General features: G+C 39.3%; 1 protein-coding gene across 4 annotated transcripts in view; it reads left to right on the top strand.

Annotated features, from left to right (window-relative positions):
- The first annotated feature begins 8,682 nt into the window (after positions 1–8,682).
- PRRC2C (proline rich coiled-coil 2C) overlaps positions 8,683–23,885 on the top strand; it is a 93,891-nt gene continuing 78,688 nt past the window's right edge. For 3 of the 4 annotated variants that reach the window (XM_036758291.1, XM_036758292.1, XM_036758294.1), the window contains exon 1: positions 8,683–9,025. The gene's annotated coding sequence lies outside the window, so the exon portion shown is untranslated. The remainder of the gene's footprint in view (positions 9,026–23,885) is intronic. The other variant, XM_036758293.1, reaches the window with a different exon arrangement.

Below are 23,885 nucleotides of genomic sequence, written 5' to 3' on the forward strand. Positions count from 1 at the left end.
CCTTTAAAATATGGATAATATTTATATACTACATGTAACTGGGCTGTTTTGAGAAAAGAATATTTGTCAGATGATTGATAAACATTTAAGCACCTATTGTGTGCCAGGCACTACACGAAGTGCTAAGTCTACAAAAACAGGCAAAACACAGCCCCAGCTCTCAAGGAGACAACATACAAACAAATATATAAAAAGATGAACAGGAAATATTTAATAGAAGGAAGACACTGGAATTAAGAGGGGTTGGAGAAGGCTTCCTATGAAAAGTGGGATTCTAATTGAGACTTAAAGGAAGCCAGGGAGGTCAGTAGTCCCCACCCCTGAAAAGTGGGCACTGACTTTAGATATAGATATAGACATAGCTGGTATAGGTAGGATCTGTGATTCATGTTCTTCAGTGGAAAGAATTCTCAGAATAGAAGCTCCCTCCACCAGTACAATCAACTACTATCTGTGACTCAGTCTAGAGAATTGCAGGGTTGACTGACAGGTTAAGTGATTTGCCTATGATCACACAGACAAGTATGTATTAGAAGCGAGACTTGACTCCATGTTTTCTCCTGCTAGCTTTCGCTTCACTATAAAAGAGATTGCTATTTTATGTAAAACTTGACAAACATTTTTTATTGTTGGATAAAAACATCTCAAGGGGGGAATTTAAGACCACAGGGACTCAAAACCTGGACTCTTGTTCTCTTTATCTCTGCTATACAATCTTCTAAGGCAAAGATTCTTAATCTAGGGTCTACAGATCCCTGGAGAGTGCAAGGACAGATTTCAGGGGAGCGGGGTTAGGAATAGGGAAAAAAAATACATCTTTAATTTCACAAACCTCTAACTGAAGTTTAGCATTTACTTCAATTATTTAAAAACATTATTCTGAGAATTCCATAGATTTCACCAGATTGCCTGAGGGATCCATGACACATACAAACAGGGTTCAGAACCCCTTTTCTAAGGGTTGGACTGTTCACAGAAACCCTGACAGGGCTCACTGCTTTATGTACTTGCCCAAGACTTTTCCAAATTGTATATGAATAAATATACATATATACATAAATGTATGTATATGTGTATGTGTCGGGGTGGGGGGGAGTCTTAAGCAGAGAGACGCATATATTTTCAAGCCTTATCCTTTGCCTAGAGATTTTGTTGGAGACTTTAAGAAATGCTTTTTCTCAACTCTCTCTCCTTCAATTATGCTGGGTTTTTTTTTCTTTTTTTCCAGTTAAGGCTGTGTTTTATAAAGTTAATAATGGTCTGGAGAATTGTTCAACTGATTCCCAGTTGGAGCAATTATTTCATTGTAACTTTTAACAACCCAGAGAAATGTTTCTAAAATAACTGTTTAATTAACCCCAGAAGAAATAACAATGGAGAATAAGATGGAACAAAAAGTGAAGTAGTAGTCATAGACTGGTGATTTCTTTATAGTAGGAAATTGACATTTTCCTTCCTCTCTAAGCCTAGATATAGTCCAAATACTCAGGAACATGTCAGTCAAGAAATGTACTTTCAGCCCTGACATTATTCTATGGAGCAAAATAAGAAATCAGAAATATGGTGAAACAGTCTGTTGGCAGGCCAGAAGGCAGAATATGCAGCGCAAGAGGTCCAATCCAATCCGATAAACATTTAAGTGCTTGCTATGTCCAAGACACTGAGCTAGGCACTGATTCTTGTCTTCAAGTTCACCTTCTACTGGGCGTGTTATGACCTATAAACAGACAAGTAAATACATAATGACTATAAAGATGGGAGAGAGTGCTATAACTAGGAGAAATCAGGGAATGTTCCCTGTAGGAAGTGGCATGTGACCTGTGCTTTGGAAGAAGGGTTGGAGTCAAAAGGCCTGAATTGCAGGCATGAGGGACAGTTTGTATAAAGAAAGGCAAGAGGAGGGAGATGGAATGCCAAATTTGGGGAATAACAAGTTGGCCAGTTTGTCTGGAATGTGGTAGAACAATGTGAAATTAGCCTAGAAAGGCTATGAAAGAAGCAGATATAGTTGCCAAAATTATCTTGAGGTCAAAATGCCATATTATTGCACATAAGAGGTACGCCAGTTTATCCATGTTCAGCCTCCATCTCTCTGCCTCCTTGGCATTTTCTTTGGTATCTTTTTCTATCCCTTGTCAATTGTATCAACTGTCTTCTTTCTTTCTACTTATCTTTTTTTTTTTTGGTCCCACTTGTTCTTACTCCTTTCTGGGATATCAGTTGGAAAGAATGGAAAAGCACTGAGGTGAGTTTTAGAAAATCTAGGTTCAAATTCCATCTTTGCCTCTGATCCTAGTAACTTCATTCCTTTGAGTCCAATTTTCTTTATCTGAAAAATAAGTGGGGGGGGGGAAGGGGCAGGCCTTTGACTAAACGTCCTCTAAAATTTCATCTAAGAAACCCTAAAATCCTATCATTCTTACCTTAGCACTTTGGTAATCATTAAGGCTGATACTAGACAAAATTTTGAAGGCAGAAAATTCCAAATCTTATACCTTCATCCTTTTTCCTCTCTCAAAACCTTTTCACTCTACCAGTTCCTTTGCGTTGCCTCAGCTCTCCTTTCACAGGGGAAAATAAGGAAATTCACAGGAAAGTATAAGTGACTTATTATCCTATCCTTATCCATGATTTATATGCCTTTTAAAAGAGGAAGCCTACAGAGCAATTACTCAGCCCATGGGAATTGATCTCCATTGGTTGAGATTAAGTGACAGGGTCAGGGGAACTATTTTTTTTTTCCCTAAGGGAAAGTCTTATTGGAACTTCTAAAAAACAAACTGCCCAGCTGGGTGTAGTGGCAAACAGCTGTGATCCATTGCTGTTAGGGAGGCTGAGATTGGCGGATCAGTTGAATGCCAGAATTCTGAGCTGCAGTAAGGCTAAAACCTATTAAATGTTTACGCTAAATCCAGCATCAATATGGTGAGCCACCCAAAGTAGAGCAAACCAGACCCGGTCAGAAACAGAGCAGGTCAAGGCTTCTGCGTGAGATGGGCCCATGAGTGGTGGTTGTACTACCAGTCTGAGTGAGATAGGGAGACCCAAACTCAAACAAATAGCCCCATAAACATGGCAGTCTACTTGGGCTACACCTAAGGCAGAGTACTCTGAGAAGTACCATGGTGTGGGAGTGTTACAGTTCTAGATTTGATGTCAGGAAGACTTTGGTTCAAATCCTGCCTCCTAGGTGTATGAGCATGGGGCAAGTCACTAAATCTCTTTGAGGCTAAATTTCCTCAAATGTTAAATGATGATATTCTCTATAGTACTTACCACCTAGTGTTATGAGATATAGTTGAGGGAATTGGTTCCCTAGTCCAATTGATGTAATCACAGGAAGTAAGCCAGAGGTAACAAAGCCCTGATATGTTTTTTAAAAATACAAAAAATGTGTCTATATGTTCTATTGTCCCTTTTGAACATGTAAAAAAAAGTTTCTCTGATTGAATTGTAAGCAAAGTTTGGCATCGGCTGACACAAGATTTGCTATGTTGCTCACAGCTTTTAAAAAGCTAAGTTTGTCAGCCTTGTAGGCTGACGAAAAGGGAAAGTTCAAGCAGAAAACAGCCTTTAAAAAAAGTTTTTATTAATGTCTTTTTTTTATATCACCATAATTCCTCCCAGTATACTTTCCTTGCCCCCTCCCAGAGAGCTGTCTCATATAACAAATGGTATTTTTGTACACTGTAAAGACAAAAAGAAAAAAAGGAGGAAAAAAATCAGCATAACTGATCAATACATCAAAAAATCTGAAATACATACAACTTATTTTACATATTTGTACAAAATATGTACAAAACTTGTGGACTTTCCATCTCTGCAAAGGGGTGCGATAAAGGAGTATCTTCTCTTCTCTTTTCTTTCAAGCCACATTTGTTCTTTATAATTTTGTGGTATTCTTTCCACTTACATTATCGTAATCATGTATACTGTTTTCTTGCTGTTGTTTACTTCATCCTGCAACAGCTCATAGTGATCTTTCCATACTTTTCTGTATTTATCCCATTTGTCATTTCTTAAAGCACAATAACATTCCACACACAATTTGTGTTTAGCCACAATTTGTCTAGCCATTCCCCAGTTAATGGGCATCTACTCTGTTTCCAATTCTTTGCTATCAAAATAAAAATGCTACAAATATTTCGGTGTGTATGGGGACTTTCTTATTATTAATAGCCCAGGAAGCAGCTTCTTGAAGTATGGCCCTTTGGCCTCTGTAAGAATATAAAGGGGTAAGGAGGACAGCTGCCTTATCTTACTTGGTGCTGGTCCCAATGCCTCACTTCCTGGCCATCTCCAAACCATGCCTTGAACCCTCTGCCCACCTCCTCCCTCCTCCCCTGCTTCTAACTCTAGCTGTCATATATGTGCTATTTTCTTCTTTAACCAAGTATAATACTATAACTTGAGGGCAGGGATTGACTGGATTGCTTAAATTTATATCTCTAGTGCTTAGTATAATATCTGGCACAAAGTAAGCACTTAATAAATGCTTTTTTCACTCATCCATTCCTCTTCCTTCCTCTGCCCTGCTTCATCCATGGTATTTTGCAGCACAAATACTTAGACAGGCAAACAGGGCAGTAAGCAGCTTTAAGGAGTGAGACCTCTGGCAACAAAGAAGAAAGTCAACTGTGGATTCTAGGAAGAATTATCTCTAGCATTTGGGAACTGAACTTCAGAGAGCAGCTGATCCAGGGAACCAAGATGAGCAGGTCCAGACCAGGTCAGGAAAAGATGCCTACAAAAGATGCTGTAGCCCAGGGAGGGCAGCTTGGATACAATTCTAGAAGAGAAAAGCCTTTGGGGGCCTGTAGTGTTGAAGGTAAGAATTCGTTGACCATACATTTCCTACATACCGCATCTCTAACAATGTACTCTGTGCTCATTCTTCCCATAGATTTTATGTGTATTTGTGAGAAAATAACCTATTGCCCCCTATGGGGGCAATGTGTTATAGATACTGCTCTTGTTACGCTATCTTAGTAAACGCATTTGCTTTAATTGTGTCTTCTTGATGTTTCGTTGTTTCATTTGTGTCCAGCTCTTCATGACTCGATTTGGGATTTTCTTGGCAGACATGCTGGAGTGGCTTGCCATTTCCTTCTCTAGCTCATTTTACAGATAAGGAAACTGAGGCAGAGTTAAGTGACTTTCCCAGGGTCACACAGCTAGTAAGTGTCTGAGGCCAGATTGTAATTCAGGAAAATGAGTCTTCCTGACTTCAGGCCCAGAACTCTATTCAACTGTATCTATTGGCTGTCTATTACAGGTAAGCTCATGGGTGAAGGTGCACAAGCTATAGTTCGGGGAGTGCAAACTTATGGACTCTCAAGTCTGGAGATGTAGCAGCCCTCTATCAGATCCAACATGCAAGAATGTGTGACTTAAGAGTGCGGGACCAGAACCAGATCATGTCTTAATCCCCTGGTAACTTAACTTCTTTGAGTCTCCATTCTCATGTATAAAACTGGGATAGAAATAACATCTATCTCCCAGGGCTGCGGTGAAAATCAAACTAAATAACATGTGAAATGCTTTGTAAACTTTAAAGCAGTGTGGCAATATCCATTATTATAGTAAGATTAACCTTCCTTCCCATTAACAATGCAATTGAACAAACATCTACAGTATGTCTCAAAGTAGCGCAGTCAGGTAAGAAAAGAAAAGATAGCTATGCTGAGCCTTCTCCTTAAATGGAAGTTTGGGGGTTTATGTCTCTACTTTCTAATCAGAGGAGAGTAGACCGTAGTAAAAAGCAAGGCTGACTGGATCTTATAAAATAAATGAGGTTTTCTCAATGATGAGCTTCCTGGGGTCGAGTAGGGGAGTCAGAGAATCACCAAAGTCATTCAGTCAGGTGGCAAATGAAGAGAAAAGAATATAATTTGAGAATTTGCTTTTCTGGATTTGCTCTCCCTTCACTCTCTTTCTCTCTATACATACATATACACATATACTTATATGTGTGTATATATATGTATATTCATATGTGTATATATGTAGTATATGTATATATATGTACATTTTTTTGATTTTTTTTTGTTCAATAGGGAATGGGCAGTGGAAGGGACAGATTATAAATGCACATAAAACTAATCAAATTTTAAAAAAGGAATAAAGATTTGTAAAAAGAAAGAAACCTCTGTTTTCTTTCCAGGATAAGATCTAGTTTCTCATAATATATAAAACTAAATTATAAAACACCATTGTCAAACTTTTCATTCACCATAAGAAGTATAGAGAATGGTTTTTGAGTGAAAATAAATAAACTCTTGCAATGCTTGACTGGGAGCAGCCTACTATCTGAACTAGTTGTGACTAAGCATAGCTTGACCTTACCTGTTGTTTTTAATTCTGAACTTGACATATAGATAATAAGTGAAACATTTTCATATGCAAAGTAGAAGAGAAAATGGGGTTGTACATGAAGCTGCAATCTATATTATGAACAGTTTACTTTTCCATTTGAGTAGATAAGAAATTCAACATATTTTCAAAACTATCCTGCTTGTCCGTGTTTCCTATTGACATTCTATGTATTTCAAAAATGCTTAAATGACCCACTTTTTTACTTTTTAAAAATTGTGGTGGACTATTGATTATAGATATTGGATATGCCCCAGAATGTATTCATCTCCCTGGCAGGTGAGTGCTGAGTTTCATCTTCAATCTTCCAGACTTATGTTTTGTCATTGTGTTGATCAGAGTTCTAAAATCTTTCAGTTTTTTTCTCTATAATGTTGTTTCTCTATAAATGTTTTGCTATAAATTGTTCTTGTAGCTGTTCATTTTACTTTGTATTGGTTTACAGAGGCCTTCCTGGTCTCTTCTGAAACTGTGCCATTTTAAAAATCAGAAGTCACCTTTATTCACATTTCTTTTACTTAGATATTCTAATGTTATCATCTCACTCCAAAACCGCTGGGATATACAAGAAAAAGACAAAGATGATAATAGCTTCTGGAAAGAGAGAAGTGATGGCTAGAAGATCTGTGACCATTTTGTTTTTGAAAGATGGAGTAGACCCGGACAGCTTTAAGGGGGGATCTCAACTCGGTGTCCAGTCCTGTTCAGGTACCCTTTCTACGTTTCTACATATATGACTCAGTCTCTTAATAGATGTCACAGATGAGCTCATGGGCCCTTATAAGAAAAGATCCAAGAATCATAGTGGCTGTCAATGCACTTCTTCTGTGGGAGATGTACATATTAAACTCTAAAACTAACTCTCTCCAGTGTAGCTTTTCTAGGCAGTTGGGACAATTTACTTTTGTCCTGCACAGTTTTCATTTATGATTTCTTGAAATATAGCTCAGAAAAAAACAGGCTTTTTTTAAAAAAAAGCCCACTGTGTTTCAATGAATGGCCAATAACAGCTCCCAATAGAAGCCTCTCTGGCCCATTATTTAGCTTTTGATGGCTTAGAATTAGAGTAATTCTAAACGCAAGCCATTGTCTTCTGCTCCAGCCAGGAACTCTAAGGGTTTTTCCCTCTCAAATTGATAGTTTTGTGATGGTAAATTGGGTCATCTTTTGTCTCAATTCTTACCTAGCTGGTTGCCTCAGTCAAACTGGGACCTGGGAAAGACCTAATTTAGGAAGGACAAGGTCACCCACTGCATCTTGGGCCACCTCTGGTCATCCAGACCAGCTCTTCTTAAACTGTAAGTGGAGACCCCACGATCCTTTTATTAAAGAGATCTATTCTGGTGAAGCTCGGATTCAGTCAAAGGGCCGCACTTGAGGACCTAGAGGGCCATATGCGGCCTCGAGGCCGAAAGTTCCCCACCCCTGGCTAGATGATGACTCAGAGGGGATGTTATATAGATGATTCCTATTCTGGTATGCCTTAGATGAAATGCCCTCTGAGGTCCTTTCCAGCTCTTATTTTATGGGATCATTTGAGTCAGATTTGTAATATAGGCTTCTCTGACACCTACCGGATCTAACTCCTCTGCCAGTAAATTTAGCGTGTTCAGCGGGTGCTAATTACGTGAATTAAAAATATAATTGAAAAAAGGTAAATCAGGGGCATTTCAAACCTTAAAATATATTCTCAAGCCAAATATAAATTATTTTTAAATTATCTGCTATTTGGAATTATCTGCGTCTTGGCTCCTCCTAAATGAGAACTGAGAAACACTGAAAACGGAGAAATGGGCCGGTAAGTAAAGGGGCACAGGCCAGCAGGATGCGCATCTGGGGTGCACACGTATGCATGGACAGAGCCCGTGGAGGGGCCCGAGTACATGCAACTGGGACAACTCGCACCTGCGATGCTTCAGAGCTGCCAGTGTCCCTAAGTTAAGTCATGTTTTGTTTGCTTCAAAGCATCCGAAAACCCCGATGCCGGCTGCAAACTCTGCTCTCGGTACCACGATGTCTCGGAACGCACACGTGCCTTCCCCGGCCCCCCCGCGCACACACAAGCCTTCAGAGTAGGACCTTTACTGTCCGCAGGGGGCCCGCGCCCTAACCAGAGCGAGCTCCCCCGCCAGGACGCTGAGGGGCAGCGGCGGCGGCGGCAGCACGCCCCTCGCCGCGGCGCCGGGAAACGCTCGACTGAGCTAGCGCGTACATCCCAGGAGGCGGCGCTGTTCTCGGCCCGCTCTCAACCCGCCGCGTCCTCACGTGACCCGCCCGTTCTTAGGGTCCCGCCGGAGGGAGGCGTGGGACGAGAGGGAGAAGGAGAAAGAAAGACTCGCCTTACGTGCGTCAGCGCGATGACGTAGGACGTCCGGCCTGGCTGTCCGCCATCTTGCCCGTCTCTAGTTCTCTCGCTCTCCTTTACTGGAAGCGGCGGCCGCGCTGGGTCGGTTTGTCTGAGGGCGGCCTCTGGTTTCCTGGTTCAGTGGCTCGCCACCCACCTCCCCCCCCTTCCCCTCAACCGTTCCCTAGACCCTTTTCCCTCCCGGACTGGAGCCGGGCGGAGACTCCTTTGCGGGCGCGGGTGCGACACTTAGACACACACGCACACACACGCACACACCCCGCGTTCCCCACCCACCCACACCGGCCGGTAAGGAGCTTGCGCCGCGGCGGGGGTGGCTGGGCCCGAGCGGGCGGCGGGGGAGAGGGTTCTGCCGGAGGGGAGGGAAAGGGCGGGAGTTCGCCCTGGGCCGGGGGGCTCCGGGGATGGGGGGGGAGTGCGGCGTGGGGTCCGCGTCTCCCCTCGCCTGGCCTTCCTCACTCCTAGGCCGTGGCCGAGGCCTCCGCGGTCCGGCAGAGCGGGAAGAGGGAGCTCCTCCAGCCCCATGTGGCCTGCAGAGTGAGCGAGACCCGGGCCCGGCTGGGCCGGGCGGGGGGCGGCTCGTCCGCGGGAGTGGGTCGGCGTCCCCTTTGGTGGGGGAGCGTCCCCGGGACAGAGTGTGGGAGGTTCGGGGTTAAGGACCCGAGCGGGCCAGAAAAGAGAGAGAAAGAAAAGCCTCTTCTCGCGGAACCGGGACCCATCCTACTTCCGCCGAGGACATGCCGCCGGAGTCGGAGGAGGGCGTTGGTGTCTTTCTTCCCCCTAGGCCTGTGCCGCCCCCGGAGGGGGAGGTGGGGGCTGCGCCGAGAGGTGCCCCTGGGGGCGAGGAGGGCGGGGAGCCGCCGGGCATCCCGGGGTTCCAGCAGGGTTGGGGGCGCTGGGCTCCGCAGGACCCTCCTTACAAAGGGACAACGTGCCGGACTCTGTGCGGGGCCGTCAGACAATGGGATGTGTGCATCCAGGGTCAGCCGGGATGGGTTTTTGTTTTCCCGAAATCCCCACTTTGCCGATTCCCGAAAGCGCCCGGATTTCCGTGGGGGCTCTTTCTCGGTGAAGGTTCTGCTATGCATGGGCTGCTAGCGAGCGGGGCCCAGATTCCAGATGGGCTAGTGCCGAAAGGGAGTAGGAGGAGGAAAGAGGAGGATTTCTCCTAGGGCACCGGAAAGATCCTAGGTTTTGTTTTTCTGTTTGTTTTTAAAGCTGTGACAGTTGATGACTTTCTCCGAAAAGGAACCATAGGGTGAGCTCCAATTTCTGTACAAAAGTGGATTTGTTTTCCAGCCCATTATAATTAAGGTGATGTCTTAGGGTTGTGTGACTGCAGTTATCTCTTCTTGTTCAGTATAGATCACGGAAAAGAAAGTTTAGTAATCCTGTATAGAAAAATTGAAGTAGTCTTTTTTTTTTTTTGCTTATCCAAAATAATAAGTATTAGCACTCTCTGTCAAAAAGGTTGGTTTCGTGTGTGTGATACAGCACAAGATTGAAGTTGGTGATAAACCTTAAGATTTGATAAGCTAATGGGTCCAAAAATTTATGGTTATTGTATAATCTATAGTAAATATGAATTGTAGCTTAATATTCAGTGAGAAGTTTTATTTAACTTGGCTTCAGAACTAGTTGTTCTGTGAAGATGACTTGGAAAAAAGATTTGTTTTTTAGCAGGAAGGTCTTAAATATAAGTGTATTTCCCACTTGATCAATTTCAAAGTAATAATGCTTTTTAAAATAAATTCCAGATCTGACAACATTCCTTTCAGAGCTTTCTCTCTGAAGCAGTTAAACTATCTCTAAATTCCAAGTCTATTTAGTTGAAATAAGTGTTTAACAAGTCCTTCAAAAAGGGTTTCTTCTACTTTATCTTGCCTTAATCCTTTCTTTCTGCTTCATTAACACTTAATAGCATATTCATTTCATACATCAAGTACCTTCCCTTTCAAGAATCACCCTTTTTGCTTGTTTACCATAACAATATCCCACCTTTAACCTTTTTACCCTCTACTTGAAAATATTGCCCCTTTGTCTCTGAAGTAGATTTTGTAGTTACATTCTATCAACCCTTTTCCGTTCCTCCTTGTTTATAATTTTTCTAGTGTAAAAATTTATCCCCAAAGACTTACTCAGAAGTCAGATTATTTCTTAGGAGACTCAGCAGCAGTTGTGCATTGACTTGAAAGTGAGTCAGTTGGGTAACTGCAAATGATGACTTTTATGTATTTGTGAAAGACAGGGTATGTAGCACAGTGGGTAAAGAACAGTGTTCCTTAGTCTTAAAGAATTTTAAAGTCATGCCTAACTGCCTTATGACTAATCTACTTCCAATAAATGGATACTTGTCACATTATGAAAAGAGTAACATAATGAAAGTTCATCTGAGTGTACATTAACTATGTTACTTAGGAATCTGACACTTAATATGTTGGTTTTCTGAGTCATAATACTTTCCACTTCTGACTAGTGTTATTGACGCTGACAATTCAGTCAGGTTAGTTTTAGAAAAGTACTGAGAGAGATAACTTCTTTATTTACTAGCATAAAAAGATTTTTTTACAGAAATGATAAACCCAAATTGATCTTGAGTTGCATTACCTCTTTTATCTTACCTACCTACCATACTAGATGAGGCCTAGACTGTTGCAGTGGCCTCTTAATTGGTCCATATGCCTCAAGTCTCTCTCTTCTTCAATGCTAATTGGCTGATTTGTTTATTTATTTGTTTGTTTTTGGTTATGGACTCAGGTACCTGCCAATGTGATTCTCCTAAAGCCCAGGCCATTCCCTTTTTCAAGAAACTTAAGTGGCTTTCTATTACGTCTAAGATCAAATAAATACAAACTTCTCTTGATTTTAAAGCCTTTCACAACCCGACTCCAACCTTTCCAGCCATATACATTATTTCTCTTCACTTGGTGACATCCAACCAAACTGGCCTTTGTGCTGTTCTCACACATCGCTTTCCTTGTCTTTGCACAGGCTTTCCCACTTGCTTGGAATGCTCTGCTTTCTCACCTCTCAGTTTCCCTAAAAAGCTAAGCTCAAATCCAACCTCCTACATAAGGCCTCTATGTTTCTCTGCCTTCCCCAACCATCCAAATTCTCTCATTCATTTTGTATATATAATGTATACAGGTGCCCTTCATAGAATACACCTCATGAGGGCATGGAGTTTTATCTTTCTTTTTTCCTCTTTTTATTTACAGTTCCTGGCACATAGGTAGGTCTCTAATGAATGCTAATTGGGTAAACGTTATTTTTAAGTTACCTTTTTATTGTTAGGAACTGTTACCTTCAGTTTACCCTATTTATATATTGTAAGTACACAGTTGGTTTGTATGTTGTCTTTTTTCATTAGAATGTGAGCTCCTTGAAAGCAGGGACCGGAGCCATTCCTTTCATTTTCAGCACTTAGCGCAATGTCTGACACATAGTGCTTAATAATGCTTATTGACTATTTGTTTTACTGTCTTTCCCAGCCTGTAAAATGTAAGTAGATTGACCTTGCTTGTATTTTCCATGTGGTGGTGGTAAATGATCACGTATATCAGCCATACAGTGAAGTGCCTTCTATGTGCAGAAGTATATATCCACTATCTCATATATGCAGGTAATTCCTGGTGATTCTTGACTGTAAATCTTACATAAATTGTCCATTCAACAAGCTAAAGGTACTGGTTCTTTTAATGTCTCCTGGGTCCTAGTTTGGTTCTCATTCTTTCTACTCCTTTTCATACATATTCTTGATGCCTTCTACATCACTTCTGGTGTACAGGTTGTCATCTATGGTAATGCACCACAACCTATTTAAATCTGTCTTAACTTTTCCATTGCTCTAAGGATCATTTCCAGATGTCATGTCTTAAGATATTTTATATTTACCTTTGTGTTAAATTTTGTGATTTACTTTGCATTAGGTTATGACTTATTAGTTTTTATTTAGGTTAATAAAGTACTTTGTGTTCACTTAGTACATACCAGTGAGTAATGGTGCTGGTTGGGAAGCTAATTTGGATTTAAACATCTGATACAGAGAATCAGAATATTGACAATTTAGTTGCTTCTTGTACAAATTTAGTACATAAGTAGCAAAAGGATTTGTTAAGGAGTAAACATCTACCAGAGAGCAGTCATATACTATAGGAAGTGGATTTTGAGCCTGGTTTTAAAATACTAGTGATATGAACTGATTTAAGGAAGTAGAAATATTGCAGATGAAGGGAAGGGCATGTAAAAAGGTCTCTAGAAGATGAGCAAAATTTAGCAAATGGATTAGCTTGACTGTAGTTAAGGGGTTTTTGGTAAGGATATAATCAGAAAATTAGGTTGGTAGCATGGCTTGGAAGACCTTGAATGCTAGGAAGAGGAATTTGTTCATTTAACAAACACTATTTTAAATGCCTACTTTATAAAAATGTACTAAGTTCTTTGGAGGATGTAAAAGTAAAATGTGACCTCTGTTCTCTAAAATGTTATGTTCTTGGTTTGAGAACACTTTCTGAGCCCAGGAATGGTGCTTATTTATAGACAGTGTTGGTGCAAGATTATTCTAGCAGTAGGATGAATTGACAAAGCAATCGGTGTGGAGGAAAAAGCTATGATTTGGAGTCAGAGGACTTAGGTTTGTACCACTTCACTGCTACTTACCTATGGGGCCATGGGCTGATCATTTAAACCCCTCTAGGCCTTATTTTTCTCCCCTGTAAAAAGTGTAAGACTGGTTTGGAAGATTTTGAAGCTCCCTTCACTGTACATCTGTGAATCTGAGATTGTTTCAGTAATATAGCCAGGAGCGGAAAAGAGCCTTTCTGTGGAGTTGTTACTATGTAAATAGAAGGCTTATCTGAGGAAGAACTCTCCTTAGGTGAGGCATTTGTAGATATTGAGGGGAGAACTGAGTAGGGCACTCCTGGGGAATGATAGAGGGGAAAGATCAATGCATTGCCTAGTACTGGATTTAAAGTGCTTATGGTGGGTGGGCAAGTGTAGCCAGCAAAGAATGATAACATAAAAAAAAAAAGACAATGACACTAAGGTAGAGACCAGAAAAGGAGATTTTTAAAAGAGGTGGGTATCTTTTGCAGTGTTAGAAGCAATAACGAATAACGACCAGAAAAGAGCATTGGAAATGGCCAGAAGGAAGACATAGGTCATTTTTAAAACAGTTTGGGGAAATTTGTAAGGATAAAAGTCATATTAAAGGGGGTTAAGAATGGATCAGGTGTTAAGGAAGATGTAATTGGTCCAGTTAGGAATTATTACTAGCTGTGAAAGAAATGAGATGGTAGTTGAGGGGGCAATCAAGTCAATAGAAAGTTTGTCGATGTGCTTTACTTTTTTAAATTGAAGATCAGCAAAAAAACCCCTCCAAACCCAGTGAGAAAGGATAGGTATATGTTGTTCAGTTATGTCCAGCTCTTTGTAACTCCATTTGGGGTTTTCCTGGCAAAGATACTGAAGTGGTTTGCCATTTCCCTTTCCAGCTCATTTTATGGGTGAGGAAACTGAGACAAACAGGGTTGTAACTTGCCATGGGTCACACAGCTAGTAAGGCAAGATTTGAACTCAGGTCATACTTATTCCAGGCCTTGTACTGTATCCACTGTGCCACCTAGCTGCCCATGGATAGATAGATGTAGAGAGAGAGAGTGCGCACAAAATAATTAGCTTTTAGGTAGAGGAGAGAAATATTAGTCCGTAGGAGAGTGTGATTACAGGAATTCATGATCTTTTTCCTAATCTGTAATTAGGATTCCTGAAGTTTCACTTGCTTTCTTTGTTTTTGTTGTATTTTTGAGTGAACCTAATCAGTAAGCTATCAAAAAGGGGTGGGGGGGGGTTCTTAGTCTGGGGTCCATGAAATTTTTAAAAATCTGTGTGTGTGTGTGTGTGTGTGTGTGTGTGTGTGTGTGTGTGTGTGTGTTTATATTTCAGATTGCCAGAGTTCCATGGCACCAAAAAAAATCTCCAATATAGAGAAGCCTAAGATGGGAGCAAATGCTCACAGTATTGCAGAGCTAGTTTAGCATAGTTGGGTAAAAATGAAGCTACTGTTTATATAGTGTTACAGGGTAAATTTTGTAACTGAAAACCATCTTACGTTTACTAGTATATGTGAATCACTAGTCAAAAGAATTAGAGTACAGAAAATGGTACTTACAGATCATTATACATTTTAACTATAATTTAGATTTTAGTTAAGTGGAAATTTTAGTGTATATGATTTGGACTAGTTAAGTGAGTAATTGCTACTGAAAATCAAGGTGTGAGTTTTACAGATCTTTATAATGTGCTTTAATTCTCCAGAATAGGGATCAGACAGACTTGAGGGATAAAATACACACACACACATGCATACACTCTCACACACTCACTCTGTCTCTCTCTCTTTCTCTCTCTCTGATATATATATGTGTGTGTGTGTGTGTGTGTGTGTGTATATATGATGTTAGGAAGCAAAAGTTTGAGAGGTAACTGTCTTTTGAAGGTTGGGTGGAAAATGAAATAATTAAGGCAAATATTCATACAGCATTTTAGAAATGATTAGCAGCTATCCTTGAGACAGTACTTTAAGGAATAGGAAGATATTGTTGAAATTCCATAATTGGAATATTGGACATCAAAGGTCCTCCAAAGAGCCAGAAAAGACTGTATTATGGGAAGAAAAAATGTCTCTGTTAACTGTAATTGTAGTGTTTGAAAAGATAACTTATTTGGATACCATGTATAATGGCCTATGATGTCTAAAATGCCACCAAATTTTGAATTAAGAAAAGGCCATCTCTGACAGTTAAAAGTAAAAAGTTTTATTGATAGAATGTAAATTCTTTTATAGCAGTATTGTTTCATTTTTACCTTTATGTCCCCAGCACTTAGCATATGGTGGGCATACATTAAATGTTTGTTGTTTGATTGGTAATGATAAACAGCTCTGTTAGCAGCATGGTTATAGACTGAAAGATTGTACCTGATCATTGGTTAATTTTTATGGTCTATGAGAAGGAACCTCTACAATTACTTCCAGTTTTTTGCGATATATTTTCTTCAGACTTGCCCACTTGAACTGAAACTGCCTTCTCCAAAGTTACCAGTGATCTCTTAATGGCCAAATTCAGTATCCATATCTCAGTCCTCAGAATTTGACACTGTTTATTACTTACTGTCCCCTTACTGCTTTTACCTGGGCCTTCTGTCTTCCTTACTTTTCTTTCTCAGTCTCTTTTTCTGGATCATCATATATTCTGTTCTCCGTGGATGTAGCCTAAGGCCCTGTCCCAGCCAGCCCTTCTCTATCTCAGTGGCCTTATCAAGTTTTGAGTTCATTTATTATCTCCACAAAGGTAACTCCTAGATCTTTATCTTCAAAATGTCTCCTATTTGTCCCCTTTCTCTCCTGACACTGACACCACCCTGGTACAGGCCCTGGTACATGTTGGCTTTCAACTCCTACATTTTCACCAACTCTCACATTACTGCAGTGTTCTCCCTCCTTGTCTCCACCTTCCATGATTTCCTTCAAGTCTCAGCTAAATTTCCACTTTATGGAGGAAGCCTTTACCAGTCCTTCCCTCTGAGATTATCTCCAAATTACCCTGCGCATATCTTGTGTGTACATAGTTGCTTACATGTTGTCCTCACTAGAATGAGTTTCTTGAGGTCAGGGACAATGGTTTTTTTTTCTTTCTTTGTATTGCTACCACTTATCCTAAGAGCTTAATAAATGGATATTGGCTTGACTAGTGCTAGTCACTCCTGTTCTTGTGTTAACAACTGCCTGTTAGACAAATGCCAACTGGATGTCTGGCAGACGTTTAGTTGTTTTCATTTGTGTCTGATGCTTTGTGACCCCATTTGGGCTCTTCTTGGCAAAGATACTGGAGTGGTTTGCCATTTCCGTCTCCAGCTCATTTTACAGATAAGGAAACTGAGGCAAACAAGGTCACACAGCTAGTAAGTGTCTGAGGCTAGATTTGAACTCAAGAAGATGAGTCTTTCTGACTCCAGGCCCAGTGCAGTATCCCCTGTACCACCTAGCTGCGCCCTCATTTAGTAGACATTTCCAAAATAGAACTCATTGCCTTTCCCCAAAAAGTTAACCCCTCTTCCTGATTTCCCTATTTCTGTCAAGTCTATTGCCATTCTTTCAGTCCTCCAGATTCACAACTAAATCATCCTTGATTCACTCTCCCTTACCCCACATGCCACTCAGTTACTAAAATTATCCCCCAAAACATAAAATAACAGTTTTTTTTAAACTGCCTATCATAATGGATTAGCTTCATGTTAGAAAACAATGAGATAGGATGATGAAATAACTCACTTTTAATAGAGATTTTTCTCTCCAAAAACCCTGTGAAAAGTAAGTGCAGTTTTACAATTGAGGAAACTGAGGCTCGTGTATAACAAATGATCCTTTTCTTACTAAGTGGCAACGCAAGGAACTGAGGCCGACAGGTGTTGTAGTTTATGGAGTGCTGGACTTGGGAGTCAGGAAAACCTGAGTTTGAATCAGATGAGCTATATGATCCTATCATCTAATTTCTTTCACCCAGTTTCTCTAGCTGTAAAATGGGCATAATGAGACCTATGATCTCAGGATTGTTGTGAGGATAAAATGCAAAGTATTTTTCTCGTTTTATATAAATGTTAATATTAACAACAATAATAACTAGCCTAGGTGCCAGAATTCTAAGTTTAGTCCTCTTCACTACCTCATGCTAAGCAGATTTTTGCTCATTGGTGCTACTGTCACATAGCTGAAGAATTTTAAAGGTGTTCCTGGTTTTCTTATTTGAATATAGAATTGGAGAAATGAATATCAGCAAAATGCAAATGTCTTCTCAGTGTGTTTTAATAGGTTATCAGTATATTTTAAAAGTCAAAATGGCTTATAACTTGAAATATTTTATAAACTAATAATTTTGATAAAACTTTAATGGCTTTTGGTGAGTTAACATGAATTATAAAATCCTAAGTTTTCAGAAGAGTAATTTTTAGTGCAAAGTAACCTAAAGTTATTTTGTTTAGGGCTTCCTTCTGTTTCAAGAATTTAATTTGTATGTGTCAGTTTCAAAGAACAGCCTGAACATTTCTACCTTTATGACTAGCACACTTAAGCAGATTTATTTATTTTACACTTTGTCAAAAGTAAATGACTGTACTTGTGCTTTCTAAGTCTGCTATTTGTTTTTAGTTTAGGCATTCAACACATGGCAACCGCCTTTTTAATTTTAATAGCAGAATACAGTTAAAGAGCAGCCATTATAGATTATCCCGTCTTTAGAAATTCTGATGGATTGTAACAGAAACTTTTTCAAGAATTATCTTATGGTTATCTTCTACCACACTTCAAAATAGCTAATGATCCTACCTCTTCATGAATAGTGAGCTCTCTACTTTGGAAGGCTACCCATTTCGTTCTAGTTATATAATTTCCTTAATTGAACTGAAAAATTTATAACTTCTTTGTATCAGTCTTAATTTTTCCCAGCATCACTATGGATGTTAAATTTAATTATTCTGTCATTTACATGACAGTATTTCAAGCCTTCCTAAAGTCTTCAGGTTGAGATAAGAATCTCCAGTTTTTTGGGTTTTTTTTTTTCAGTCATTTCCATTTTGACATGGTTCCCAATGTGTTTATTATCCAGGTTCTTACCAGGCTGTGAGTTAGTATCTCTTAAATTGTGATATCAAAATGAAATTCCATATATATTCTGACTAGTACAGAGTACACATATCCTCCCTTGATGTGGATTTTTCTATTCAATTTGTAGCATGATATTTAATTTTGTTTATTTTTAGCATCAGCATTGTACTTTTGGTTTTTCAGACTTATGGTCAACTTAAACCTTTTTTTAAAATTTCCATTAAACTAAATTGTTTTTAGGCCACAGTTGTAAAATTAGGTTTTGTAACCTCATTACCTTGACTCCTGTTAAACTTTATTTCCGTAGGTTTGACTTGCCAGTTAGTGTTCATTTTTTTTGAATCTTGATTCTGTCATCCAGTGGATAACTTTTTCCAGTTTTCGTATTTGTAGATATGATGTCTGCCTTTTATGTGTTTGTCAGCAGTACTAATTTTTTTAAAAATGCTGTATAGGATGGGGCCAAACATAGAACCCCTGAAGCACTCCAGTGGAGATCTTTATAGGTAGGAATCATGCATTAGTCAACATACTGAGTACAGTTCAGTAAGCAATTAAATTTATCTGACTGTACACTTACCCAGTCCACAGTTCTGTCTTTTTAACTTTATTAATCCTTTACAGTTTAACATAATTGTGTTTAAAACAGAAAGCTCATAATTTATGAAGATGGATAATGAGGGCCTGGAGTATCTCAGTTCTTCAGTTTGACCAGTACTAGCACTTGGGAGTCAGGGTTAAAGAACTTAACATCAAGGCTTTTATACTCTCTGGCCTAATTTTCAGTCAGTCAGTAGACAATTATTAAGCACCCTAGTATGGGCCAAACACTGTGCTAAGCATACAAATATAACAATGAATCCCTACCCTCAAGGAATTTAAGTTTCATATGGAGAGATAACTTGTGTGTATATATAAGTGTATGACATATATAGTGTGTGTGTGTGTGTGTGTGTGTGTAGAGAGAGAGAGAGCTACATAAGTACGTTGTTTAGGAAAAACCAGTTGTTTAGAAGAGATACCAACATTGGATAAGAAATGGCCTCATGTTGCAGATGTTGGCATGTCAGTTGAATTATAAAAATAAACATACAATTTATATGTGTGTATTTGATATATATAATTAGGGAGACAGAGGTGGGTGCATTGCATACATATGACAACAGGCTTGTGCAAAGGAGACAGGAGATGGAATATGATGTATGAGGAATAGTATAGAGGGAAGTTTAACTGGAAAGAAGTGTTCCTCAAAGGAGAGTAACATGTAAGCCTGGAAAAGTTAGGTTGGTACCAGATTTTGAAGACCTTTAAAGTTTTTTGTATTTGATCCCAGAGGTAATGGGGCATGACTTGGTAAGGCTGGGTGGCCAACTGGGAGTCTATTGCAAATAGTCTAAATATCCAGCTTTTTAAGTTCAGGCTTTTCTTGCCTCCACTGATTGATAATCCTTCTCGAAACAGATGGCTAGGTGTTTATCTTAAATCCTAAACTAACCTGCAGGCTCGATACCAGAATCTATTAACAACCTATGTTTACTACTTTTTCTGTGTTAGTGTGGAGGTTAAATCCTTCAGGAGGTAGAAGCCTAACCCTGTTGTTTCCGCTCTTGGGTTAGGCAGCTGCTTGATTTTTATCTTCAGATAGTATAGTAATGCACTACTACAGCAGTCCTATAAAGATCAGTGTGTATTTTGGGGAGGAGATGCTGGGAAGCAATGCTGTCATTTAAGGTTGTGTGTGTGTATATATATGTATTTGTATTCTTTTAAAAAGACAAGTAGCTATATAATTTTAGAGTTGGAATAGAGGGTAGGCCAGTCCAGTAGTAATTATTATAATTAATAACATTTACTTTCTCATTGGAAATAAGTTTAGGCATATCTTTGGAGTAATATAGTAATTTCTGTGTCCCTCACTGATGGTCACCTAGCCTTTGCTTTAACACTGTAACATGAAGCTCACTATTTTGAACCAACCATTGTTTATATATAGAGTCACAGTCTGATATTGTGGGTATGATGGAAATAGCACTGGATATTAATGAACTTGGATTAAAATCCCAGCTCTGTCACTGTTTATGCTTTTCTTTGTATCCCCCATGGTTAACACTGTACCAGGCATATAGTAAGTACTTAATACATGTTTGGTCCCGGGTTGGGAACTTTCTTCTTGGGCAAGTTAGGTTCAAAAGCATATACTTAGTGTTGTGCCAGGCTCTGTATGTACTAAGGGCTGAGGATGCAAAGAAAGGCCAAAAAAAAGTCTTTACCCTCAAGGAGCCCACAATCTAATGGGGAGACAACGAGGAAACAACTATGTGCAAATAAAATATATAGGACAGATTGGAGATAATCAAGAGGGAAAGCAGTAGAATAAAGGGGACCTGTAAAGGCTTTTTATACGAGGTGAGAATTTAGCTGAGATTTGAAGGCAGCCAGGGAAGAAAGGAGGGGGGATAAGATTAGAGAACTTTCAAGGTATGGAGGGGGGAAACAGCCAGAGTCTCTGGGTATGGGGGGGAACAGCATGGAGTCCCAAGATGACACTGTCTTGGGCAAAGAGTGTCACTGGATCACAGTTTGTGAGGATGAGCAAGGTAAAAGAAGATTGGAAAGATAGGAGCCAGGTCACAAAGTGCTTTAAAAGCCAAACAGAGGACATGTAGGAGAAATGTTGCAGTGGTAGACGTAGATTTTGGAGTGATCTCTTCGGAGATAATTGGTTGAAAGCCAGTGACTGGGAGAATGGGGGTGCCCTTGACAGATTATTAGGGAATGGGGAGAAGGGTTGGACTAAAAGATAGTATATTGAATTTAATATGCATGTAAGACATGTAGTATGAGGTGTCCAATTAGGCATTTGGAGAGGTTAGGGTTGGATAAATTAGAGAATCATTTGCATAGAAATGATAGTTGAATTTATGAGAATTGAAAAGATTACCAGCATAGTGTAGGGAAGAAGAGACAAGAGCCTGGTACAGAGCCTTGGCCAACACTCATTTAGGGTGTACAGCCAGGACAAAGACCCAGCAAAGGAAGAGAAATGAGAGTAGTGCCATGAAAACCTAGAGTGGAGAATAATCAGGATGAGAGGAGTACTTGATAATCAAAGGCTATAGAAAAGTCTGGGAGGACAAGGATTAAGAAAAGGGTATTAAATTTGGAGAGAGCAAGTTCAGATGAGTGGGTTGGAGGTTTGACTGCAGAGTTAAGAGGAATGAGAGGAAAGGAAGTGGAGACACTAATTGTCAGTCAGGGTCTCAATTTCCTCATTATTAAAATTAGGGAGGTAGAAAAGAGTGATTTCTAAGGTTCTTTGCATTTCTAAATCCATGATCTTATGAATCATTCAGAGTTCATGAGGAAGACAAATAACTGTCTTCCTGCATTGACCAAATTGATGAATTTAGCTATAAAATTTTAAGTGTTAAAATAGGCAGTGATTTCAAACTATCTAATCCAACCCACACTTGAGTCATTCCTACATATGACCTTTGGCAAGTCATTCTCTGATATTATCAATCACGTGGTTATTGTTGGGAATCAAATGAAAATACGTAAAAGTGGGTTTTTTCTACACTGTCAAATTTTGCACAAATGCTATCCTTTTAGACAGCAGTCTTCCAATCAGTTAAAGCCTAACTCAAGGCCTCACTCTTACATGATATAGTCACACAATCCTAAGTTAATATTTTCAAATAATTGATTGATAAAGAAAAAGAATCCTTTTGTTGTGAATTGGCCTGTAATTACTGAGTAATACTCAGCCTATGGCCCTCTGCATGACTTTTTTTTCATCCAGTAACTATTTGAACACTTTCAGAGAATTTATGCAACTTTTGGTTCTTTCAAGATGTGTAGTTTTTGTTTAAAAATTATACTAGATTCTATAGGACTCAGTAGTCCTATGCCTCTTTTAATTAACGGTTGTTGCAAATGTGGGTACTGAGTGAATGCTTTTTGTCAGTATCCTTTTAAACTTTTTTTTTAATATTGAGTTTTTCATTAAGTCACCTATACTACAAAATACCTTGCTAGATGGTGTGTGAAAGTTGCATGGTAGTACAAAACACAGATCAAATTAGTTAGATAAGGCCATCTGTATCCACAAAAAGTCTTGTCATTTAGTTTATCACAGGTTCAAAATCATGTGAAGCGGCAGTCAAAAAGGGGTGCTGAACTGTTTATATATTCATAGAATTATAGTAACTTAAATATGGGAGGTTATTCTACTGTGGTTATTTAGCACCACCTTGATAAAATAGAACCTAGATGTAGACAACTAGTAAGTATGGCATAACCATAAAATGGGAATAACTAGTGAAAGTAAAGATGTTTAACCAGAAGAGATGATGAGGGATGTGTAACTTACAAACTTCGATTAAATTTTTAAGAATATTCTAACAATCAGAACTCATCAAAATTAGAATAGCTGGGGTTTTGGGGGGAGGTGGTGTTTGTTTTTGAGAGGTGAGTGCCCTAAATGAAGTTATAAATGCATTTATTAAATGTTTATCTGCCAAGCACTGTGCCTAAGTTCTGTAAATACAAGTACAAAACTGCCAAACCGTTCAAATAGTTCCTGATCTCAAGACCCTTACATTCTAAAGAGAAATGTTAGCGAGGGAAGGCCTATTTGGTCAGGGTAGTCACAGGGATGATTAGCATAATAGGTGTTTAATAAATGTTTATTAACTGATTGAGTTACAGGAAATAATTATTTGTCCAAAAGTGTTTTCAAAGGGATTTCCTGCTTACAGTGCTTGTTAGACTAGAGAGCTGTCTATGTTTCTTCCAACTCAGAATTAAGTCTATCTCTGACTTTTACAGTTCTGCCTACCTGTAAATCCACCTGTTTTATCCAGCCCATGTCTCTATATTTTTATTCCTAAGGATACCATGTGTTGTATCCATTGCGGTAGTAACATCCCTTTGACTACAGTGTTGCTGGGGGGAGACTTGGGAGAAGAAATAAGGTTTTTTAAATAAACATTTCAATATTTTCACATTTTGAGGTTGAGAGCAATGAAGGTTAGTTATATTTTAACATTATTCTCATGAAGCAGTTGTTTTTTATCGTATCAAGTTGTGGGGAAAAGTCATTCACTTCAGAAACCCGAGTTGCAATCTTGGCTCTGCTGCCTATTTATTAGCTAGGTGATCTTGGACTAGTTAGTTAACATCTTTGAAATTCAGTTTCCTTTTCTGAATTGGGATAATACTTGAATTCACAGGGCTCATAGTGTGAATCAAATGAGAATTCATATAAAGAGCCATGTAAATGTAAGCAATTAGAATCCTAGATTTAGAACCAGAAGACATTTTAGAGTCCAATAAGTCGAGCCTCCCAATTTTACAGATTAATCTGAAGTGCAAAAGTATTTTTATGATAGGAAAAGGACTCTGGTCGTTGGAAAGATTTTTAATATGTTACATAATCATGGTTTTGGAGGGTAAGGAATTAGACATTTAGTTGGTCATATTCGT

Source organism: Trichosurus vulpecula, chromosome 4 (genome assembly GCF_011100635.1).
Source record: "Trichosurus vulpecula isolate mTriVul1 chromosome 4, mTriVul1.pri, whole genome shotgun sequence".
Lineage (NCBI taxonomy): Eukaryota > Metazoa > Chordata > Mammalia > Diprotodontia > Phalangeridae > Trichosurus > Trichosurus vulpecula.